The sequence below is a fragment of the Bos mutus genome, chromosome 7 (genome assembly GCF_027580195.1).
Source record: "Bos mutus isolate GX-2022 chromosome 7, NWIPB_WYAK_1.1, whole genome shotgun sequence".
NCBI lineage: Eukaryota > Metazoa > Chordata > Mammalia > Artiodactyla > Bovidae > Bos > Bos mutus.
Window position 1 is genome coordinate 18,297,877 of NC_091623.1, and position 24,504 is coordinate 18,322,380.

The window sequence follows — 24,504 nt, forward strand, 5'->3', positions numbered from 1 at the left end:
ACAGTTCAAAAGCATCAATTCTTCGGCGCTCAGCCTTCTTCATAGTCCAACTCTCATATCCATACATGACTACTGGAAAAAAAATAGCCTCGACTAGACGGACCTTTGTTGGCAAAGTAATGTCTCTGCTTTTGAATATGCTATCTAGATTGGTCATAACTTTCCTTCCAAGGAGTAAGCGTCTTTTAATTTCATGGCCGCAGTCACCATCTGCAGTGATTTTGGAGCCCAGAAAAATAAAGTCTGACACTGTTTCCACTGTTTCCCCATCTATTTGCCATGAAGCACTGGGACCAGATGCCATGATCTTAGTTTTCTGAATATTGAGCTTTAAGCCAACTTTTTCACTCTCCTCTTTCACTTTCAAGAGGCTTTTTAGTTCCTCTTCACTTTCTGCCATAAGGGTGGTATCATCTGCATATCTGAGGTTATTGATATTTCTCTCTGCAATCTTGATTCCAGCTTGTGCTTCTTCCAGCCCAGAGTTTCTCATGATGTACTCTGCATATAAGTTAAATAAGCAGGGTGACAATATACAGCCTTGATGTACTCCTTTTCCTATTTGGAACCAGTCTGTTGTTCCATGTCCAGTTCTAACTGTTGCTTCCTGACCTGCATATAGGTTTCTCAATATATTGAGGAGCAAATTCTAAAAATCCATATTCAATTCAAAATATCATATTAAATCACTGTACTGAAGGTTTGATACTAATTATTAGGTGGTGGTGATGATGGCAACGGGGACACAAAAATGGCTATTTCACAGTCCTATCTCAGGGTCCTTAGAGTATAGTAGAATGATTATGACATGGACAAATAAAGTCCCTTCTCAATGATAATAACCCTTGAGTAGGGTCCAGTAGGGAACTAGGTAATAAGATTTCTTATCCCTGAGTGCTGATACCTGGTACTAGTGTAGGTACTACTCTTTAGTGACTTGAAAACCAACGGAAGACCCATAGTTCATTCAGCCCCAACTAGGGACCATTCAGTCCAAAAGGCTTAGCATCTTTTCTGCTAACTAGAGGTATGTAATCAACATAAAGGTAATTCCTGTGGCTTTTAAAAAAATCACTGTTAATTCTTCCCAAAACAAATTAACAAAGAGTTGGCCTGTTACAATCATGATTGGGAGTAATCTGTCACCACCTTATCCTTTTATTATACTAATTAATCAAAAGTGAATAGAACTATTATATAAAGTATCATATGGTCATTTCCAACACAATTTTACAGCAATTTAATAAGATGGAATACTAGGCCACCTTGCCTGCTTCCTGAGAAATCAGTATGTAGGTCAAGAATCAACAGTTAGAACTAGACGTGGAACAACAGACTGGTTCTACATCAGGAAAGGAGTATGTCAAGGCTGTATACTGTCACCCTGCTAATTTAACTTCTATGCAGAGTACATCACGCAAAATGCCAGGCTAGATGAAGCACAAGGTAGAATCAAGATTGCCTGGAGAAATACCAATAACCTCAGATATGCAGATGACATCACCCTTATGGCAGAAAGCAAAGAAAATCTAAAGAGCCTTCTGATGAAAGTGAAAGAGGAGAGTGAAAAAGTTGGTTTAAAGCTCAACATTCAGAAAACTAAGATCGTGGCATCCAGTCCCATCATTTCATGTCAAACAGATGGGGAAACAGTGAGACACTTTATTTTGGGGGGGCTCCAACCCCACTCCAGTACTCTTGCCTGGAAAATCCCATGGACGGAGGACCCTGGTAGGCTGCAGTCCATGGGGTCGCTAAGAGTTGGATACGACTGAGCAACTTCACTTTCACTTTTCACTTTCTTTTTTTTAATTTTATTTTATTTTTAAACTTTAAAATATTGTATTAGTTTTGCCAAATATCGAAATGAATCCACCCCAGGTATACATGTGTTCCCCATTCTGAACCCCCCTCCCTCCTCCCTCCCCATACCATCCCTCTGGGTCATCCCAGTGCACCAGCCCCAAGCATCCAGTATATGCATTGGAGAAGGAAATGGCAACCCACTCCAGTGTTCTTGCCTGGAGAATCCCAGGGACGGGGAAGCCTGGTGGGCTGCCGTCTATGGGGTCGCACAGAGTCAGACATGACTGAAGTGACTTAGCAGCAGCAAAATCACTGCAGATGGTAACTGCAACCATGAAATTAAAAGACACTTGCTCCTTGGAAGAAAAGCTATGACCAACCTAGACAGCATATTAAAAAGCAGAGATATTACTTTGCCAACAAAAGTTCATCTAGTCAAAGCTATGGTTTCTCCTGTTGTCATGTATGGATGTGAGAGTTGGACTGCAAAGAAAGCTGAGCACTGAAGAATTAGTGCTTTTGAACTGTGGTGCTGGAGAAGACTCTTGTGAGTCCTTTTGACAGCAAGGAGATCAAACCAGTCAATCCTAAAGGAAATTAGTCCTGAATATTCACTGAAAGGGCTGATGCTGAAACTGAAATTCCAATACTTTGGCCACCTGATGTGAAGAACTGACTCATTGGAAAAGACCCTGATGCTGGGAAAGATTGAAGGTGGGAGGAGAAGGGGATGACAGAGGATGAGATGGTTGGATGGCGTCAGCGACTCAATGCACATGAGTTTGAGTAAGCTCTGGAATTTGGTGATGGACAGGAAGCCTGGCATGCTGCAGTCCATGGAACTGCAAAGAGTTGGACATGACTGAGCGGACTGAATAAGATGGAATGCTCTCATTTGTGATTCAGTAGACCTAATATTTCAAAGCTCACAATCCCAGTTTTACTACTTGCTATTGAATATTCTTTGAGAGTTACTTCAATCTATTTTACCCTGAGTTTCATCCTCTGAACAGTGAAGAAAATCAGTGTAGCTAACTCACAAGGTGGTTTTATGGGATTGAGTTAGTTACTGCATGTGAAGATTATAGCAGTGTGACTGGCTTCTACAATTATTCAATAAATGTTAGTTATTACTTAACTGACACATAGAATATAACATTTATGTACATTTTTATTTGTTTTTTATATTTAGCAAAGGCATGCTATAGGTAGAAGGGACGTGATTGGTCAAAGCAGGGTACAAAGTATGAGATGTATCCAGAGACCAGAAAAAGAACATAGCTTGGTTGGTTGGAGAATGAGCTAAATTAACTGAGATATGAATTAGTAAGAAGATTAGCAGAGGGTCTTGAATGTCAAGCTGAGTAATTTGTATGTAATACAGTCAAAAATTTTGAGTGGGAGCATAAAATGATCAGAGTTGCATAACTTTAATTTGGATATTATTTGTGATTGTTTTCATAATGAGGACTTTATAAAGCCCAAATTAAAGTTTATTAAAATAGAACAAGGGAGTAAATTCTAATATGAGGCCCAAATGTCTACTCATGAGTAGCTACATAAAATTTAAGAATATAGGAGTAAATTCCTCACCATGTTCCCAGATGGACATATAGTATATCATATATATGTGTCTGTGTATGTGTGTGTGTGTGTGTGTATATCATATGTATCATATAACATATGTTTCAGTTCAGTTCAGTTACTCAGTTGTGTCCAACTCTTTGCGACCCCATGAATCGCAGCACACCAGGCCTCCCTGTCCATCACCAGCTCCTGGAGTTCACTCAAACTCATGTCCATCGAGTCAGTGATGCCATCCGGCCATCTCATCCTCTGTCATCCCCCTTTCCTCCTGCCCCCAATCCCTCCCAGCATCAGAGTCTTTTCCAATGAGTCAACTCTTCTCATGAGGCGGCCGAAGTACTAGAGTTTCAGCTTTAGCATCATTCCTTCCAAAGAACATATGTTTACATTTATATTATACATTTTTCTGTGTAATTCTGGAGCAGGGCCTGGGAATTTTATAAAACTCTTAGGTTTTTCTGATAATTAGCATTAGGTTTGGAAATTTTTGCACATGTAAAGTTTATAGGATTTGGCAAAGGTCTTATAGGTTGGATGCAGTGGTGGGATGAAAGAGAAGCACCAACTCTAAAGTAGTGACTTTCAAATATGAACAAGCATAACAGTCATCTAGGAGCCTGTTAAAATGCAAACCAGAGATTTCCACTCAATGGGTCTGCAAGAGAATTCCAGGAATCTGGAAGGATTCTTAACAAGAGTTATACTGAGTTTGGCAATTTTCAAATTTTAACGTTCATCATACCCACTTGGAGAATTTTTAAAAACATAGATTGCTAGCCCCAGTCCTCCTCCCTCCCTCTCTACCCTGCCCCCTCTCCCTGTCTTGGGGAGCTGCAAGAATTAACACTGGGCTGGAAGAAACACAAGCTGGAATCAAGATTGCCGGGAGAAATATCAATAATCGCAGATATGCAGATGATACCACCCTTATGGCAGAAAGTGAAGAGGAACTAAAAAGCCTCTTGAAAGTGAAAGAGGAGAGTGAAAAAGTTGGCTTAAAGCACAACATTCAGAAAACAAAGATCATGGCATCTGGTCCCATCACTTCATGGCAAATAGATGGGGAAACAGTGGAAACGGTGTCAGACTTTATTTTTCTGGGCTCCAAAATCACTGCAGATGGTGACTGCAGCCATGAAATTAAAAGACGTTTACTCCTTGGAAGGAAAGTTATGACCAATCTAGATAGCATATTCAAAAGCAGAGACATTACTTTGCCAACAAAGGTCTGTCTAGTCAAGGCTATGGTTTTTCCAGTGGTCATGTATGGATGTGAGAGTTGGACTGTGAAGAAAGCTGAGCACTGAAGAATTGATGCTTTTGAACTGTGGTGTTGGAGAAGACTCTTGAGAATCCCTTGGACTGCAAGGAGATCCAACCAGTCCATTCTAAAGGAGATTAGTCCTGGGTGTTCATTGGAAGGACTGATGCTAAAGCTGAAACTCCAATACTTTGGCCACCTCATGCAAAGAGTTGACGCATTGGAAAAGACTCTGATGCTGGGAGGGATTGGGGGCAGGAGGAGAAGGGGATGACAGAGGATGAGATGGCTGGATCGCATCACTGACTCGATGGACATGAGTTTGAGTGAACTCCAGGAGCTGGTGATGGACAGGGAGGCCTGGTGTGCTTTGATTCATGGGGACACGACTGAGTAACTGATCTGATCTGATCTGAGAGAGTATAAATATCTCTATAGTTATTATTCTATTGTTATAAAATCTAGAATTTAGATGATAAAAATAATTGAAAGGCTAACTTGTTTTCCTACTGATGTTCAGTATTCTAAGACATAGTTGGCAAACTATGGCTCACAGACCAAATCTACCTAGTGTCTGTTTTTGTATGCCCTGTAAGCTCAGAGTGATTTTTAAATTTTTAAATGGTTGAAAAAAAAGAAAAAGAATAACAGTATTTCATGACATGTGAAAATTATATGAAACTCAAACTTGCTGTCCATAACTATATTAATCAGGGTTCTTCTCCAGAGAAGCAGAACTAATACAATGAATATATGTATGTGGGTTCCTAGGTGGTACAGTGGTTAAAAAAGAAAATAAAATCTGCCTGCCAATGTAGGAGACGCAGGAGATGTGGGTTCAATCCCTAGGTCGGAAGAATCCCCTGGAGAAGGAAATAGCAAGCCACTCTTCTTGCCTGAAAAATCCCATGGACGGAGGAGCTGGCAGGCTATGGTTCATAGGGTCCATAGTTGGACACAACTGAGCACCCCACATTCTCCCTGCATATATGTAAACACACACACAAACACCCACACAAATATATATACACATACACACATATGTATACATGTGTGTGTATATATATATATCTTTTGTTGTTGTTGTTTAGTCACTAAGATGTGTTCAACTCTTTGCAACCCCATGGACTGCAGCCTGCCAGGCTCCTCTGTCTATGGAATTTCCCAGGCAAGCATACTCGAGTGGGTTGCCATTTCCTTCTTCAGGGGATCTTCCCAACCCAGGGATCTATCAATACCCCAGCTCCAAAGTGAAAGTGAAAGTTGCTCAGTCACGTCCAACTCTTTGTGACCGTCCATGGAATTCTCCAGGCCAGAATACTGGAGTGGGTAGCCATTCCCTTCTTCAGCATATCTTCCCGACCCAGAGATCAAACCCAGGTCTCCCGCACTGCAGGCAGATTCTTTACCAGCTCAACCACCAAGGAAACCCAAGAATACTGGAGTGGGTTGCCACTCCCTTCTCTAGGGGATCTTCCTGGCCCAGGAATTAAACTGGGGTCTCCTGCGTTGCAAGTAGATTCTTTACTAGCTGAGCTACCAGGGAAGCTCTAAAACAGTCAGGCAAAGAGAACAAATTCACTTTAACGCCTCCTTTTGTTCCATTCAGGCTTCCACCAGATGGAAAAGGCCCACTCACATTGAGGAGGGCAATCTGCTTCACTTAGTGTCCAAATTCAAATGTTATCTAGAGACATTCTCACAGACACACCCAGAACAATGTTCAACCAAATACCCGGGAAGCCCCTGTTGTAGTCAAGGTGATACATGAAATTAATGGTCACAGTAATAAAGTTTTATTGGAACCCATCCAGGCTTTTTCATTTGCATGCAGTCATCTTTGCTGCTTTCATGCTAAGCAACAGAGTAGCCTGTAAAGCCAAAAATGTTTGTTATCTGACCTTTTACGAAAAAAAATTTACTGTCAGTATTCTGAGAGTGCTTTAAAATGTTTAATATCAGTACCAATCACCTAGCATTCTTATTAAAATGCAAACTGGGATTCAGGAAGCCAAGACCAAGATTCCCTGTTTCTAACATGATCCAGGTTGAGGCTGATGCTGCTGCCCTGCAAACTGCATCCTAGTTCTCCGTTTTCGCCCTTGACCTAGTACCTGACCATAATGCCCCAAACTCCTCCTTGTCTATACAGATTTCTTTTAGGTCCATCTAACTTAAATCCTGTTACTTCTATGACTTCTAACTATTCCACCTGACTGTGATCTCTCCTTCCTCACTGCACTTAACTTTGCTTCTTTTGGTTTTTAATGTTTCCTGTTTGACTCTTAGATGTGTGACTCTCTTACCTCCTAAAGACTTAAACTCTCTTGAAGTAGGGATCTTGTTTTTAGATATCACCTGTGATGCTCATATAGTACCTTACATCTGGAAGGTATTCTAAAAATATTTATTAACTTAATTACTGTTTTGGGCTTCCCTTGTAGCTCAGCTGGTAAAGAATCCACCTGCAATACAGGAGACCTGGGTTCGATTCCTGGGTTGGGAAGATCCCCTGGAGAAGGGAAAGGCTACCCACTCCAGTATTCTGGCCTGGAGAATTCCATGGACTGTATAGTCCATGGGGTCACAAAAAGTCAGACACGGCTGAGCGACTTTCACTTTCACTTAATTACTGTCTAACATTAGAAAGGACATTTTTTGTCATCAGGACATCATTACAGTAAATAAGGCAATACTTTTATCCATTCACATTTTCAGAACTAATGTATTTTTCCTTTAACAGATTTTGATAAATTTCAGTGGTGAGGATCATGCTTCTTCGAACAAAGATGTTTTGTAGTAAAAGAGACATCTTTGAATTGATATATTAAGTCAGATTATAAAACTGAAATTTAAATTTGGTTCAAACCTTGAGGTGAAAAGTACAATTATGAACTGAAAAGTGCTTGTTGAGCAAACTGTCTGGAAGCTGGAGAATTAGAAATGCAGTGTTAATTTCACTAGTTTAATAATCTCATTTTCAGAATTTGCTTGAAGAGATATTGATAAATTACAATAGTCAATCATGTATGAAAGTTTACAGACTATGAAGATGTTTTATTTTGCCATTAAGAATCACACATTTCAAGCTTTTAAAGAGAATTATGTGAGTAGTTAAATAAGATGAGAAACTTCTGCAGTCATAAAAATTAATCAATTTATTTTTCTCTTTTTCTAATCACTTTAAAATTTCTACCTGAATTATTTCAGTATATCCTAAGAATAAGAGTGGTATGATTATGAAGCTACTTTGAAGGAATTCTATAATGATAAAAAGTAATTATAAATGTTCAGCATTTCGATTCATCAAAGCAACATTCTTTACAAATCTTTTACCCCCAATCAAATGTGATAATTTCACTATACAATAGATTTTTAGATTTAATAAACACTTTTTTGTAATATATGTGCCCAAGCAAAAGTTCTATAGCAGTTTCATATGTAAAGCATTATATCAGATTTGAAAGAAGTATTTGAGTGCTAAATCTTTTCAGGTAACCAATACATATTTTTCTTCTAATTGATGCACCATTTTTGGCTTTTTAACTTATTTCTACTAGTATTCTCACGTTACAGCAAGCAGGATCTGAAGGAAAAAAAGCAATCAACTGACTTGATACATCACAGTTTATCCACATGGTGGAGCCATGTGGCTAGATCCTGGAGACACAAGTTTTTTTCCGCTTCTCCGTTTTGAGATAAGTCATGCTAAATCCAAAGAACCACACTTCTTGTTCCTGTACAGAATTTTCTCGGGTACTATTAATTTAGTTCCTTTTTATCTCTTACTTAGCACATGACAGTCTTGCTATATTCCACTCTTAGGTAGCAAGTGGTTTTCCAACTTTGGCTGCACATTATAATCACCTGGGCAGTTGTTAAAAATTTCATCTTTGGGGTGCTACCTGAGGCTAATTACACAGGAATCTTTGCAGTGTGAGGCTTGAGGACTGGCAAATTTCAAGGCTCTGCAAGTGATTCAATCTTGAAAGCAAGACTGTAACTCGATGCTCCATTGTTGTTCAGTCTCATACCTGTGTGACTCTGTGACCTCATGGATTGTAGCACACTGGGCTCCTTTGTCCTCCACTGTCTCCTCGAGTGTGCTCAGATTCATGTCCACTGCATTGGTGATGCTATATAACCATCTCATCCTCTGCTGCCTCTTGTCCTTTTGCCTTCAGTCTCTCCCAGCATCAGGGTCTTTTCCAATGAGTTGGCTCCTTGCATCAGGTAGCCAAAGTATTGGAGCTTCAGCTTCAGTCTTTCCAGTGAATATTTAGGGTTGATTTCCTTTAGGATTGACTGATTTGATCTTCTTGCAGTCCAAGGGCCTCTCAAGAGTCTTCTCCAACACCAAAATTCAAAATCATCAATTCTTCAGCACTCAGCCCTCTTAATGGTCCAACTCGTACATCCATTCATGACTACTGGAAAAACCATAGCTTTGATTATACAGACCTTCATCAGCGAAGTGATGTCTCTGGTTTTTAAAAACATTTGTCTAGATTTGTCATAGATTTCCTTCCATGCAGCAGGAGTCTTTTAATTTCATGGCTGCTGTCACCATCTGTAATGATTTTGGAGGCCAAGAAAATAAAATCTGTCACTGCTTCTACTTCTTCACCTTTTTTTTTGCCATGAAGTGATGGGACTGGATGCCATGATCTTAGTCTTTTGAATATCGAGTTTTAAGCCAGCTTTATCCCTCTCCTCTTTCACCCTCATAAAGAGGCTCTTCAGTTCCTCTTCAATTTCTGCCATTAGAGTGGTATCATCAGCATATTGTTGATTACTGATATTTCTCCCAGCAATCTTGATTCCAGCTTGTGATTCATCCAGCCTGGCATTTTGTTTGATGTACCCTGCATAAGTTAAATAAGCAGGGTAAATAAATAAGACAGTATACGGCCCTGACATACTCCTTTCCCAATTCTGAACCAGTCACTTGTTCCATGTCTGGTTCTAACTGTTGTTTCTTAAAACCGCATACAGGTTTCTCAAGAAACAGGTAAGGTGGACTGGGACTTCTATCTCAAGAATTTTCCAAAGTTTGTTGTGATCCACACAGTTAGAAGCTTTAGAATGGTCTATGAAACAGAAGTAGATGTTTTTCTGGAATTCTCTTGCTTTCTCACTGATCCAACAAATGTTGGCAATTTGGATCTCTGGTTCCTCTGCCTTTTCTAAATCAAGTTTGTATATCTGGAAATTCTTTGTTCATGTATTTGCTGAAGCCTAGCTTGAAGGATTTTGAGCTTATATAACCTTGCTAGCTACCCTTGTGGCTCAGCTGGTAAAGAATCCACCTGCAATGCAGGAGACCTGGGTTCAATCCCTGGGTTGGGAAGATCCCCTGGAGAAGGGAAAGGCTACCCACTCCAGTATTCTGGCCTAAAGAATTCCATGGACTGTACAGTCCATGGGGTTGCAAAAAGTTGGACACAACTGAGTGACTTTCACTTTCACTTTCAACCTTGCTAGCATGTGAAATGAGTACAACTGTATGATAGTTTGAACATTCTTTGGCATTGCCCTTCTTTGGGATTGGAATGAAAACTGACCTTTTCCAGTCCTTTGGCCACTGCTGAGTTTTCCAAATTGGCTGGCATATTGAGTGCAGCACTTTAACAGCATCATCTTTTACTGTTTTAAATAGCCCAGCTGGAATTTTGTCACCTCTACTAGCGTTGTTCATAGTAATGCTTCCTAAGGCCCACTTGACTTCACATTCCAGGATGTCTGGCTCTAGGTGAATGACCACACCATCATGGTTATCCAAGTCATTAAAACCTTTTTTGTACAGTTCTATCTATTCTTGCTACCTCTTCTTAATCTCTTTTGCTCCTGTTAGGTCTTTGCCATTTCTGTTCTTTATCGTGCCCAGTCTTACATGAAATGTTCCCTTTATATCTCCAGTTTTCTTGAAGAGATCTCTAATCTTTCCCATTCTGTTGTTTTCCTCTGCTTCTCTGCATTGTTCATTTAAGAAGGGCTCCTTATCTTACCTTGCTATTCTCTAGAATTTGCCTTCAGTTGGGCTATCTTTCCCTTTCTCCCTTGCTTTTCACTTCTCCTATTTCCTCAGCTATTTGTAGAGACTCCTCAGACAACCACTTTGCCTTCTTGCATTTCTTTTTCTTTGGGATAATTTTGGTCAATGCCTCCTATACAATGTTAAGAATCTCTGCCCGTAGTTCTTCAGGCACTCTGTCTACCAGATCTAATCCTTTGACTCTATCCTATTCATCATCTCCACTGTGTAATCATGAGGGGTTTGTTTTAGGTCATACTTGAATGGCCTAGTGGTTTTCCCTGCTTTCTTCAATTTAAGTCTGAATTTTGCAATAAGGAGCTCATGATCTGAGCCACAGTCAGCTCCATGTCTTGTTTTGCTAACTGTATAGAGCTTCTCCAGCTTCAGCTGCAAAGAATATAATCGATCTGATTTACTCTGAGGTCAAACATGCCTATTATTCTAAGTATGTCTTGACTTCCTACTTTTGCATTCAATCCCTATGATGAAAAAAAAAAGGACTTTTTTTTTTTTCCCCTTTGGTGTTAGTTCTAGAATGGCTCAGATGGTAAAGTGTCTGTCTGCAATGCAGAAGACCCAGGTTCAATCCCTGGGTTGGGAAGATCCCCTGGAGAAGGAAATGGCAGCCCACTCCAGTATTCTTACCTGGAAAATCCCATGGATCTCGGAGCCTGGTAGGCTACCATTCATGGGGTTGCAAAGAGTTGGACACGACTGAGCGACTTCACTTTCACTTTCACTAGAAGGTTTTATAGGTCTTCATAGAACCATTCAACTTCAGATTCTTTGGCATCAGCAGTTAGGGCACAAATTGGATTACTGTGATATTGAATGGTTTGCCTTAGAAACAAACTGAGATCATTCTGTCCTTTTTGAGACTGCATGCAAGTACTGCAATTCTGACTCTTTTGTTGACTATGAGGGAAACTCCAATTCTTCTAAGGGATTCTTGCCCACAGTAGTAGATATAATGCTGCTGCTGCTGCTGCTGCTAAGTCACTTCAGTCATGTCCGACTCTGTGCGACCCCATAGACGGCAGCCCACCAGGCTCTGCCATCCCTGGGATTCTCCAGGCAAGAACACTGGAGTGGGTTGCCATGTCCTTCTCCGATGCATGAAAGTGAAAAGGGAAAGTGAAGTCGCTCAGTCGTGTCCAACTCTTAGTGACCCCATGGTCTGCAGCCCACTAGGCTCCTCTGTCCATGGGATTTTCCAGGCAAGAGTACTGGAGTGGGGTGTCATTGCCTTCTCCAAGTATATATAATAGTGATCTGAATTAAATTTTCCCAAATCTGTCTATTTTAGTCCACTGATTCTTAAGATGTTGATATTCACTCTTGTCATCTCCCTCTTGACCATGTCCAATTTACCTTGATTCATGTACCTTTTTCTTGTAGTCATGTTCAGATTTGAGAGTTGGAAATAAAGAAAGCTGAGTGCCCAAGAAATGTTGCTTTTGAATTGTGGTTCTGGAGAAGACTCTTGAGTCCCTTGACTGCAAGAAGATTAAACCAGTCAATCCTAAAGGAAATCAACCCTGAATATTCATTGGAAGGATTGATGCTGAAACTCCAGTACCTTGGCCACTTGATGCAAAAGCCAACTCATGGAAAAGACCCTGATGCTGGGAAAGACTGCAAGCAAAAGGAGAAGAGGGCAGTAGAGGATAAGATGTTTAAATAGCATCACTCACTCAATGGACATGAGTTTGAGCAAACTTCAGAAGGTATTGAAGGACAGGAAGCCTGGCGTGCTGCAGTCCCTGAGGTAGACAAGAGTCAAACATGACTTAGCGATTGAACAACAAAAACATAGATCTAACATTCCAGGTTCCTATGCAGTATTGTTCTTTATACCATGGGACTTCACTACCAGCCATATCCACAACTGAGCGTCGTTTCCACTTTGGCCCAGCTGCTTCGTTGTTTCTGGAGCTATTAGTAATTGCCTTGGTGCTTCTGCAGTAGCTTACTGGACACCTTCAGACCTGGGGGGGGCTCATCTTCTAGTATCATATCTTATTGATTTTTCATATTGTTCATGGGGTTCTCTAGGCAAGAATACTGGAGTAGGTTGCCATTTCCTCCTCCAGTGGACCATATTTTCTCAAAACTCTTCACTATGACCTGTCTGTCTTGGTGGCCCTGCACAGCATGGCTCATAGCTTTATTGAGTTACACAAGCCCCTTCACCATGACAAGTCTTTGATCCATGAAGGGGAATCCTTCATACTACCACTATAAGTTATCTTTCTAAATTATATATTTAGTCACATCATTCTTCAATTAGATCTTTCATTGGCTCCTCAACAATTTTAGGATAAAATCAACTTCCTTAACAAGGCAAACAAGCTCCTTCAAAGACTGACCATTTCCTTTTTAAGCGTCATCACCATCTCCCACCTTTCAACTCCCAAGACACAGCCTGCAGAGTTCAGTTCAGTTCAGTCGCTCAGTCTTGTCCGACTCTTTGTGACCCCATGAACAGCAGCACTACCACCAACTCCCGGAGCCTACCCATACTCATGTCCATTGAATCAGTGATGCCATCCAACCATCTCATCCTCTGTCGTCCCCTTCTCCTCCTGCCCTCAAACTTTCCCAGCATCAGGGTCTTTTCAAATGAGTCACTTGCAGGCTAAAATCCCCAGGTTTTGCACTTCTTGAGGCCTGGGCTCATCTCTCTGGCAACTAATACAGTAGGCACTAATGAATATTCATTGAATGACCAAATGAATAATGTAAAACAGCTTCATCTTACTTAGGACAGGGATGTTTATTTCTGCCAAACAACTCCCAAGTGTTTGCTTCTTTTTCGGTGGCTTGGACGGCAGAATGTGGCATCAGGTGAACCAACAAATGTTAAATATATTCTAAAGTAGACACTGTGTTCTGTCAATTTCTTTGATCCAAAGGGAACATTTGAATGGTTCCCTAGGAACAGCTGCTTCTACACTGTATCTCTTTCCCATCTGAATTTTTCAACAGTAACATTTGTGTTTAAGTCAACAGTGAAATGGACTACTTGCCTGTGGGTGATGGTATTTTGCAGTTATTCTTTATAAATTAGCAGGTCTTTGGACTCACTGGCTAGCCATTTAGAATCTTTGGTCTCATAACAGTTCTCACCCCAGAAATGCCAAGAAACTGACTGAGCTAGAGTTTCAGGGTTGGGTGTTCATGCAGAGTTAAGAGGTATGATTTGGGGGAAGACTGCCTCATCCATTGGGCGTGGTAGAACAGTGCCTGGTGACCACGATGTTTTTAGGTGTCCATGAATATGTTTTAGTGTCTTTTAAATTAGAATTAAAAATAGAATTCCAGGTCAAAGAAAATGTTTCAACGTGAGATAGTAATATACTCATGGTTACGTTGGCACAGTGATAAAACACTACTTGTAATTACTTTTATGGAGAAAGGGGCCAAGAAGGCAAAAGTGCCTGGAGTCCAGGACTGTCATGTGGCCCTGATTTCAGGGCAGCTAGAGAAGGGATCTCCAGCCCTAAGTGCCTCCCCACTCATGCCTGCCAGCCGATATAAATGCTTATAATGGTTACCTGGGTATCCTGGTCTTTATTTTCAGGCCATCAGTATCTATTCCAATACAATTCAGTTTTGGGGGGAGAGATGGAGGTAGTTGCTGGTACTCATTACATGAGACAAATATAAAAGGTCTCGCTAATGATTCCCTAAACCTGCATTTTCACTATGGCATATACCTTTCTTTTGGATAAAAGTGAGTCATTTGGCATGTAAAACCATCTTTTTTGAACAGACACATCTTGATGTTGCTCTGATACAAAGGTGTCAACACTATTAATAGGAATAGGAGCAGGCATAAAAAAATACAGTCTTCTCATGTGTACAGAACCTTCAAAAGCAGTCTTCTAAAATGGCTTCTAGTGAAAAAGTTTGCCAAACTTTTCAGGTTTATGAAAATAAATGTCTTTGAACGTGTTCATCATTGCAAAGAGCTCAAGTTTAGCTGAACACCTCTGATGTCAAAATCCACGCTTAGAATATGGATGCTACTTATGTGCAATACTAAACAGGTGCTTTTCTAATGTAAGTTCAAACATGCTGTTGAATCAATTAACTAGTGTGTCTGTGACACTGGATAGACTTAGTATAGTTTTTATATTAAAGATAAATAATAAACTCAACTGCCTTTATTGGTCTTACCAGGCAATCCTTTTTTGATGATGGGAATATTTTAGGGTTGATGATCCTTGATAATTGCAATGTGTTTAGAATACATCTCTTGGCTATACAGAGCATTATTTTTTTTTAGTTTATTTTACTTTTTAACTTTACAATGTTATATTGGTTTTGCCATATATAAACATGAATCCACCACATTATTATTTTTTAACCTCCTCTATCATGCTCAAAAATAGTCGGAGGCTCTTATTAGCTATTTGGGTTCTGACTTCCCATATGGTGTTCAAGTTACATATTGATAACAATTGATCTTCTTTCTTTGACAAAACTAAACCAATAATATTAGTAAGATTAGCTCAAAATTTTAAAATAGATACATAATTGTCTAATCTAGTGTTATGGACATTTCTTTGCTTGGCTTGCCCAGCATCTTTCTCTTCTGAGATTTAAACTTGCCATTCAGCAAAGGTTGCTAATTACAGTACACGAGCAGGCACCTGATATATATATTATGCCAATCAGACTCCTCCTTAGTAATTTTAAATAAGTTAGAGGCATGTGCACTTTTATTTCAAGTGGTGAAGATGTGAGGATATGAGTCCAGGAGTTGTAGGTGGTAGTAATTTGGCATGGACTGCATACTTTGAGCAGACAGAAGAAATAAAAGACAAAAAGGAACCAGAGAAAAGAAGGCAAGAAACTGAGTCCTGAGGAGAACAGTCACATCTCTACTTCTAATAACCTGGTATCCTTGAAAACCCTGTTTTTTGCAGATCCCGGTCCATAGTTCCAATTTATGAGCTAATCCAATGTCCTCCAAATACACCCTCAAGTACACCCCTTTTCCGATGACCTCTTAATGCCTGGCACGCTGTAGTCCATGGGGTCCCAGGGAGTCAGACACAACTGAATGACTGCACAATGAACAACAACCCTAAATTTATCCATGTATTTCGGTAGAATACTTTAAAATATTAATATTAAGGATGAAACATTAAATATGTTGTTAACTGGTTGAAAAAAATTGAGGATAATGGAATTTTAGGATCAAGCAAAATAATATATATCAAACATTTGATCAGTGTCTGGAATATGATAATTCAGTAACAATGTTAGTTATTATTTTTAAATTATCTGTCCTGGTTACTTCTACAACACATTTTGAGAACTATAATAATTAATAATATGATTATATTATTTTGGAACTCTTGGTTTCCACCAGGCAAAAAGCCAACTTCGATACATTTTCTACTTATTAGCATAAGTAGCCATTCAAATCATGGAAATCTACCTATCTCCAGGGTATACAGAGTCCAGGGCAAATCTTTTTCTGTTGGCTTCTATAAGACTAATTTGATTTTAAAATGTATTATGAAATTCACAGGCCCATGTGAATTACAGTGACATATTGATAAAAATTTAGAATAATAAGCAGAGTTTTGAGGGTTTTTTTGCATTTGTTTACTGCCCAGTCCGTGCACCTGAAAATTTGTTGTGGTATCTGCAAAAGCCTGTGAAGGCTGAGAATTTACCCTCCTTGCAATCCAGTAAGTAAATTTGTTTCTATTTCAAGGATGCTAGCAAAAGACAGGGGACTCCTGGGTTAGAGACAAAGGCCCTATTGGTTCACAGCATAGAAAACAGCATGATCACATCAGAATATCTACACTAGTTGTTTTTGCCAAGTCCCCACAAATGATGCAATGGGCTCAGGTAACGCCTGCAGAGGCAGTGGGTTGCGTTAGAGGACAGGACCCGAGGACCAAGAGTGCAGAACTTTTTGAGCAAATTGCAAATCATTGTAGCAAGCAGCAAATCATACAGCCCTGCCTTCCACCCCCAGTCTGTTGCAGTCACCTTAAACTACTTAGTATCTATGTTACTAGTTACAGAAATAGGATCAAGAGCTGGATAAACCTTGCAAACCAGCACATAGAACAACAACATGAAGGACTGCTCAGGGCCATTGTTTCTTCCTGCTCAGGTTCAGGACCATCTCCTCAAGTTCTGTACTGTCAAATGCTTCATTAATAGCTAATTTCACATCTCTCATTGAGAAAAATGATACTAACATTATTATTACTCATGTGTCATAGCTCTTTGAAACCGGCTTATATTGGAAAATATAGATCTTGCCTTTGCATTCTCTAATACCATTTATTTAATTCAGGTTACACAATGACTCATGACTGCCTGTCTTCCCTCCATACACAGCCATCAGAGAATAGGTAAGGGTCTTGGGGAGAGGGGAAAGCAAAAGAGCAGTCTAATTTGTGCAAGGAACTTCAATTCAGAAGAGCATGGCATCCATCATCAAAAAATCTACAAATAGTAAATACTGGAGAGGGTATGGTTACCAGGGGGTAAGGTGGGGAGGATAAATTGGAAGATTGGTGTTGACATACACACACTACTGTATGTAAAACACGTAACTAGCAAGGACCTACTGTGTAGCAAAGAAACTACTCAACTCTCTCTAATGGCCAATATGGGGAAAGAATCTGAAAAAGAGTGGGTATATGCATATTTATAACTTACTCACTTTGCCAAACACCTGAAACTAACAACACTGTAAATCAACTATTCAATTCAGTTCAGTTCACGGACTGCAGCATGCCAGGCCTTCCTGTCCATCACCAACTCCCGGAATGTACTCAAACTCATGTCCATTGAATCACTAATGCCATCCAACCATCTCATCCTCTGTCGTCCCCTTCTCCTCCTGCCTTCAATCTTTCCCAGCATCAGGGTCTTTTCAAATGAGTCAGCTCTCTGCATCAGGTGGCCAAAGTATTAGAATTTCAGTTTCAACATCAGTCCTTCCAATGAACGCCCAGGGCTGATCTCCTTTAGGATGGACTGGTTGGATCTCCTTGCAGTCCAAGGGACTCTCAAGAGTCTTCTCCAACACCATAGTTCAAAAGCATCAATTCTTTGGCGCTCAGCTTTCTTTACAGTTCAACTGTCACATCCATATGTGACTACTGGAATAACCATAGCCTTGACTAGACAGACCTTTGTTGGCAAAGTAATGTCTTTGCTTTTTAATATGCTGTCTAGGTTGGTCATAACTTTCCTTCCAAGGAGTAAGTGTCTTTTGATTTCATGGCTGCAATCACCATCTGCTGTGATTTTGGAGCCCCCCAAAATAAAGTCAGCCACTGTTTCCACTGTTTCCCCATCTATTTGCCATGAAGTGATGGGACCAGATGACATGATCTTAGTTTTCTGAAAGTTGAGCTTTAAGCCAACTTTTTCACTCTCCTATTTGACTTTCATCAAGAGGCTCTTTAGTACTTCTTCACTTTCTACCATAAGGGTGGTGTCATCTGCATATCTGAGGTTATTAATATTTCTCATGGTAATCTTTATTCCAGCTTATGCTTTACCCAGCCCAGCATTTCTCATGATGTACTCTGTATATAAGTTAAATAAGCATGGTGACAATACACAGCCTTTTCTTATTTGGAACCAGTCTGTTGTTCCATATCCAGTTCTAACTGTTGCTTCCTGACCTGCATACAGATTTCTCAAGAGGCAGGTCAGGTGGTCTGATATTCCCATCTCTTTCAGAATTTTCCACAGTTTATTGTGATCCACACAGTCAAAGGCTTTGGCATAGTCAATAAAGCAAGAAATAGATGTCTTTCTGGAACTCTCTTGCTTTTTTGATGATCTAGCGGATGTTGGCAAGAATCAACTATACCCCAATTAAATAAATTAAAAAAAAGACCACATGGGTCAAAGGCAAGAGTGATATTCAAGTAAATCCTTGGACAGATGCGTATAGCCACACCCAGAGATGTGTCAGATGTGCAGCATGGAGTTTGCAGAGGGGACAGGTGACTCACTAGTGGCCAGTGGCCAGAGGTGCATAGGGTAATGGACGCCTTTGGATGCTAGACCAGAGGTGGCGTTGTGGTTAGAACAGAGATGGGTGGGAGTTCATTCATAAGCCCACACACATGGCTCAACTCCATGATTTTCCAGGGATCCTTGGTAGCCCAACCAACATCTGCCATTTGTAACTGCCACTCTGGAAACTCAATCTCACATGATCCTGGAAAATGAAATGCTACGCTGACCACTGGGATCACTGGTGACCACTGGTGGTCACCCTTCACCAGTCCACTCTCCTAAAACAGGGACCAACTTTGGGGTGCAGAACAACTCCATCAGTGTGAGTCCTCGGGGCCTTTGGTTGACTTTACATCTTGGGAAGAGGGCTAGAGTGTTCCTCAAAGTGGAGAAATGGGTACTGAAACCCTGTGGTTCATGATTTGAGCTCAGAGAGCACTGTCAGTGCTCCAGTGTTTCCTTTGCTCTGTGCTCAGTCATGTCTGACTCTTCATGATGCCGTGGGCTGTAGCCCGCCAAGCTCCTCTGTCCATGGGATTTCCCAGGCAAGAATACTGGACTGTGTTGCCATTTCCTCCTCCAGGGGATTTTCCTGACCCAGATATCGAACTGCATCTCCTAAATCTCCTGAATTGCATGCAGATTCTTTGCCCCTGAGGCACTGGGGAAGATCCAATTTTTTTTCATATTTAATATTTGTGTTTTTTTTAATTTTACATGGAGGATTCAAGTGATTTGTAGTTGCTAATTAAAATAATTCTGTGGTTAATGAGTGGAGTTTGGCTGTTATAGGTGTATTATTTCATTAGACCTTTAGACTGACTTCTATTTTTATAACAGTTTGCTGTGATTATATCTATTATTTTATTTGCTCCTCACAATACATTTGGGCATATGACAGCCACTTTTGACAGATGAGGAAACTGAGGAAAGTGACTTAAGGTTGTCCACGGTTATATGTTTGGTGTCACAGTCATGAACAGAACTGGACTTGCTGGACTCCTCATCTGATGCTCATGCTCTTTTAGTAACTAGCACTTGCTTTCCCCAGGTATACCTGTCATGAGCAAGTTAGTATTTATTCTGAGTCTTTTTTAACGTTCACTACGTCAAAGAAGATAACATGTCATTTTTCTTTGTTTCTTGATGCCTCTACTGCTTCAAGGGAATACAGTTTTAATATTCAATAGTGAATATTAAATATGTCTATTAAACATGATATATGACAAGAAATCTATATCCTGCATTAAGAATTTTACTGTTACTCAACATTCTGATTTGTATGTCAATGCAATGAACACAGCAGATCCTCCTGCCAGTCACGTACTAACTACCTAAATCTCATAGTGTCTCAGAGTTGCAGGTAAGAGGATCTTGCTGCATGCCCCCATGTCCTTTTCTTAATTCTACACACACACACACGCTCCCCCCCCACACACACACAGTATTAGTATCAGTATAGGGTTGGTCACTGATAAGCCGAACTGTGCTCTACATTTTTAAAGTGATGCTCTCACAACCTGCCCTCAGGGTTCCAGCACTGTTTCTTGGCACTGCACAAGACTGCAGGGAGCTGGCATGTTCATGATGATCTCCTAGGTGTGCAGGCCGACTTTATACAGTTGGGGGGTGGTACAGCATGACGGGATACAGCAAGAATTCTGGAGTTGATCAAACTGAGCAGACTTACTTAATTTACTAATTGTGGGTTATGGTCAAGTCATGTGTTTGAAATCCGTTTGTAGTCACATCAACATGTATTTTTTCAACAACTTCCCCAATGAAAACTATGTCACATTCTCTTGAAATGACTTGATCCCTTGACTTCTTTGATATCAAAGTCTCTAAGGTTCTAACAGTGGTTTTAGGACAGCCCATGTTCATCAGCAGAAGGTTGGGACAGAAGTAAGGTCCGTAAGTTCTGGGAACAAAGGTTCAACATTCTACACTATTTCTTTCTAGTTCTTTTTTTCCCCTTCTCTTTTTGATGATAAAACTTCAGTTTTAAAACATTTTTTTCACTACTATAATAATTAGTGATATTGTAAATAAACTATATGCTAATAAAAACTAAAACAATTTTTCCTGATATCTAATATAGTATATAAAAAGAAGAGGCATGGCAGGCAATGATGTACATTAGAAGAAACAGATGCAAGACTTGACTTTGACTTGTTTTTTTATCATGTTAATGCACTTTAGGTCCCCTTAGGAAAATGATGCTACTTGACGAAGTCCTCTGGAGAAGATGTGTGTGGGAAAAGTAGTGCAGATCAATTGTCTTTATGACCCTATTTTTTCCTTCCTTCTACATCACAACCAAAGTGCTTAAGTCAATCTGAATGTATTAAACGGTTAACCAAAACTAAAAGTAGTAGAGAAAGAATTGTAAATGAATATGTTAGACATGGCTTTCCCTTAGTCCAAAGGGAAAGCACCTATGGATTTCCACCTTTCTTGAGGGTCCTCTTAGGAAGGTATCCCAATTCCCAACCTTATTCTATCTCCAGGTTTTTCAGAGTTTCTCCTTGACAATCTCTCCAATCACTGTTAGAAACTATGTATTATCCACAAGGGTTACTTTTACTTCAGAATCTATTTCCTTCATTTCCAGAAGTATATTCTTCTAAGTATGAGTTAGAATAATTCCATGGGAGCTGAAGTTCCAATTTGGCATTCACACTCCACATCTCATGGAAAGGTTTGAGCTTTGTCTCTAAGAGTCTCCTAAATGGTGTTATTGCAGATGGGCATCTTCATGCACAGTGAGTAGGTATCAAATCACCCACACACAAACACATGCTCATTCACACATGTACATACCCCTGTCCAAAGGCAAATATTCATGTTCATGGATATAAAAGGCTAAACCCATAAGAGGAGAGAACTGATTTCCTTGTCTATAATTTTCCCCATTATCCAAAATTTTTCTTGGAATTAATTCTTTTCATTTACCCCTCATTTTCATTTAACTCCCATTTCCAAATTGTGTCTCCTAAAGATACTAGATATGAGTAAGTGACTGATCCATGTTTTTTATGGCTGCTTCCTTAGCTGTGTATGAAAAAATCAAAACACAGACATTATTGCTCTTACATAATGCACCAATTCTCTCTGGTTTTGGGCAGGGTCAGGGCACAGATGCAGTCAAGAGGCAAGAAGTAGGGTAAGAGGTTTCATTTTTTTCTAGTTAACAACTGTAGAACTAAATTGCTTTGGCTAATGCACTTATGGGATAATGTTTGAAGTAATAGCCAAATAAAATTTGTTTTTTAGGGATACTGGAAGCTAAAAACTCTTTGTGTATTTAACAGTAGAAGGTAAGTACTAAACTTGATACTAAATTTTAGCTATGTAACTCAACACAAATGTAGTAAAGCGGTGGAACCAATTATTTGCATTTTGTTAAAGTATAAACTTCTCTTAAATGATAAACTTAATTACTAAAATAACAATAAAGAAGTAATGTCATTTGAGACTATAAGAACTCAGAGACTGTGAATCTGCTATACTGAATAGTATTTTCTATTTTTCATGTGAACTTCCCTTATATAGAAATATTGCTTTTAATTTAATTTTTGATATGCAAAATCATGGAAAGAGCAAGGAATTGACGAGCAAGCTGACAAATGTCAGGGGGAAAAAAAAGAGATGCAATTATGGCTCCAGATGATGTCTAATTTTCCCACAGCATTTTCCTAACACAAATTCCTGAAATCAGGGGCAAATGAAATCTAAATTTTATAATTGGCCAGAGAGATATAAAATTCATTTGATATCATCCATTAAATCTTTTAAAAACATAATAGAAAGTAATAACTGAACTTAAGATTCTCACCTTAATTCTTTTACTCTGGGTGAAGGTCAGACATAAAGGTTGATTTTCTTTTACAAAGTTATTGATTTCAGAGATTTATATTTCTGTCACTCTCAGTGTTGGGATAACTGTGTACATATTTTATCATCTTTTCTCTTGCATTAATATATTGTGTGAAAAACTCTTGCCCTTTTACTGATAATATTTCATGACTGCATATAATTTTGAGTGTTTTTTATGTAAGTTTCTCAAATTTTAATTCTCTGTCCTGGACACTTACATATTCTGGGCAGACCCTCTTTTAAATGTTTTGGTTTTATTTATGGGACAGAATGGTTTGGGTTTCTGGTGCAGAGTAAATCACTCACAGATACATCTTGTAAAAATGAATAACAGATCAAAATCAAGTATCTATTCATGCCTATTCTCTGTGCTGTTAATTAATGTAGCCAGTTAATATATGTTAAATACTTATAAAAGTGGTATGTGGTCAGAACCCAAGAACTGCCAGGCTCAAGGAACTGTAATCCCTATCCCCCCCACATTTGTAAAATAATATTTTTGAACTACTGCAGTGGTTTTCAACTTAAGTATTATCTGGTGATCTTCAAAATTCTCCAGGCGTCACCCCAACTAATTAAATAAAAAATTCTGAGGGTGGGACTCAGTCATCAATTTTTTTTGCCAATACTTTATCTTGAAATAAAATACATCAAGCCTATATAATATTCACTTGAATAGTAAATTGACGTCCATATTCCCTTGTGAGTTTTGCTTTCTCTCTCTGCTGCTGCTGCTGCTAAGTCACTTCAGTCGTGTCCGACTCTGTGCGACCCCATAGACGGCAGCCCACCAGGCCCTGCCCTCCCTGGGATTCTCCAGGTAAGAACATTGGAGTGGGTTGCAATTTCCTCCTCCAATGCATGAAAGTGAAAAGTGAAAGTGAAGCCGCTCAGTCGTGTCCGACTCTTAGCGACCCCATGGACTGCAGCCTACCAGGCTCCTCCGTCCATAAGTATTTATATATATATATATATTTTTTTTACTCTTGAAACATTTGAGAATAACTTAGTCTCAAATTATGAAATTTTACCTCCAAATGTTTTCTCATGTAGCTCGAAAAATAGGACATTTTTTAAATATAATCACAACACAATGATCACACTCAAGAAATTTACCAATGATACATCATTTACTGATATATAGTCCATATTCAAAATTGTCCACTTATCTCAAGTAAATCCTTTATAGCCTTTTTTTCTTTTTCAAACCAGGATCTAGTCAGATCTCATATTATATTAATTTGCCTTTCTCTCCTTTTTCCTCCTTTAATCTAGAACAGTTTTCCAGCCTGTCATTGACCTTCATGAAATTTGGTTTACCTTTCAACTTGGATTTATATGGTCATGTTCATGATTAGATTAGATTAAATGTTTTTGGCAGGAAGACTATTTCCCTATCTGAGAGCATGCTATGTCATTTGCTCTATTATTGGTGATACTAGCTTTGATCTCTTAATTGAGGATTTCTACAATGAAATGTACCATTTTTATTCTGTGATAACTTGATAAGCAGGGTGACACTTTGAGACTGGACCAACATCTTGTTTCCAAACAACCTTTCGCCTGATGGTTTTAGCGCTCATTGTTAATTTTCACCTCAATCAACTATTACAATGATATTGGTAAAAAATGATCATTTTCAAAATTCTTATTATGCCTTTACCTTTATAAGTTGGTATTCTAAAGAAATTGAAAGAACTCCTATGAGATCTCAGGGCTGGAGATTGAAGCTATAGAGATGGATGATATTTTTCCCTCTGGTAGTTTGCTGCAAAGTCGCTTCAGTCATGTCTGACTCTGTGCGACCCCATAGACGGCGGCCCACCAGGCTCCCCCGTCCCTGGGATTCTCCAGGCAAGAACACTGGAGTGGGTTGCCATTTCCTTCTCCAACGCATGAAAGGGAAAAGTGAAAG

At 39.5% G+C, this 24,504-nt stretch overlaps 1 protein-coding gene across 1 annotated transcript in view; it reads right to left on the reverse strand.

Annotated features, from left to right (window-relative positions):
- Positions 1-24,504, reverse strand: part of CCNH (cyclin H) — a 247,853-nt gene that overhangs the window by 63,114 nt on the left and 160,235 nt on the right. The window lies entirely within an intron of this gene.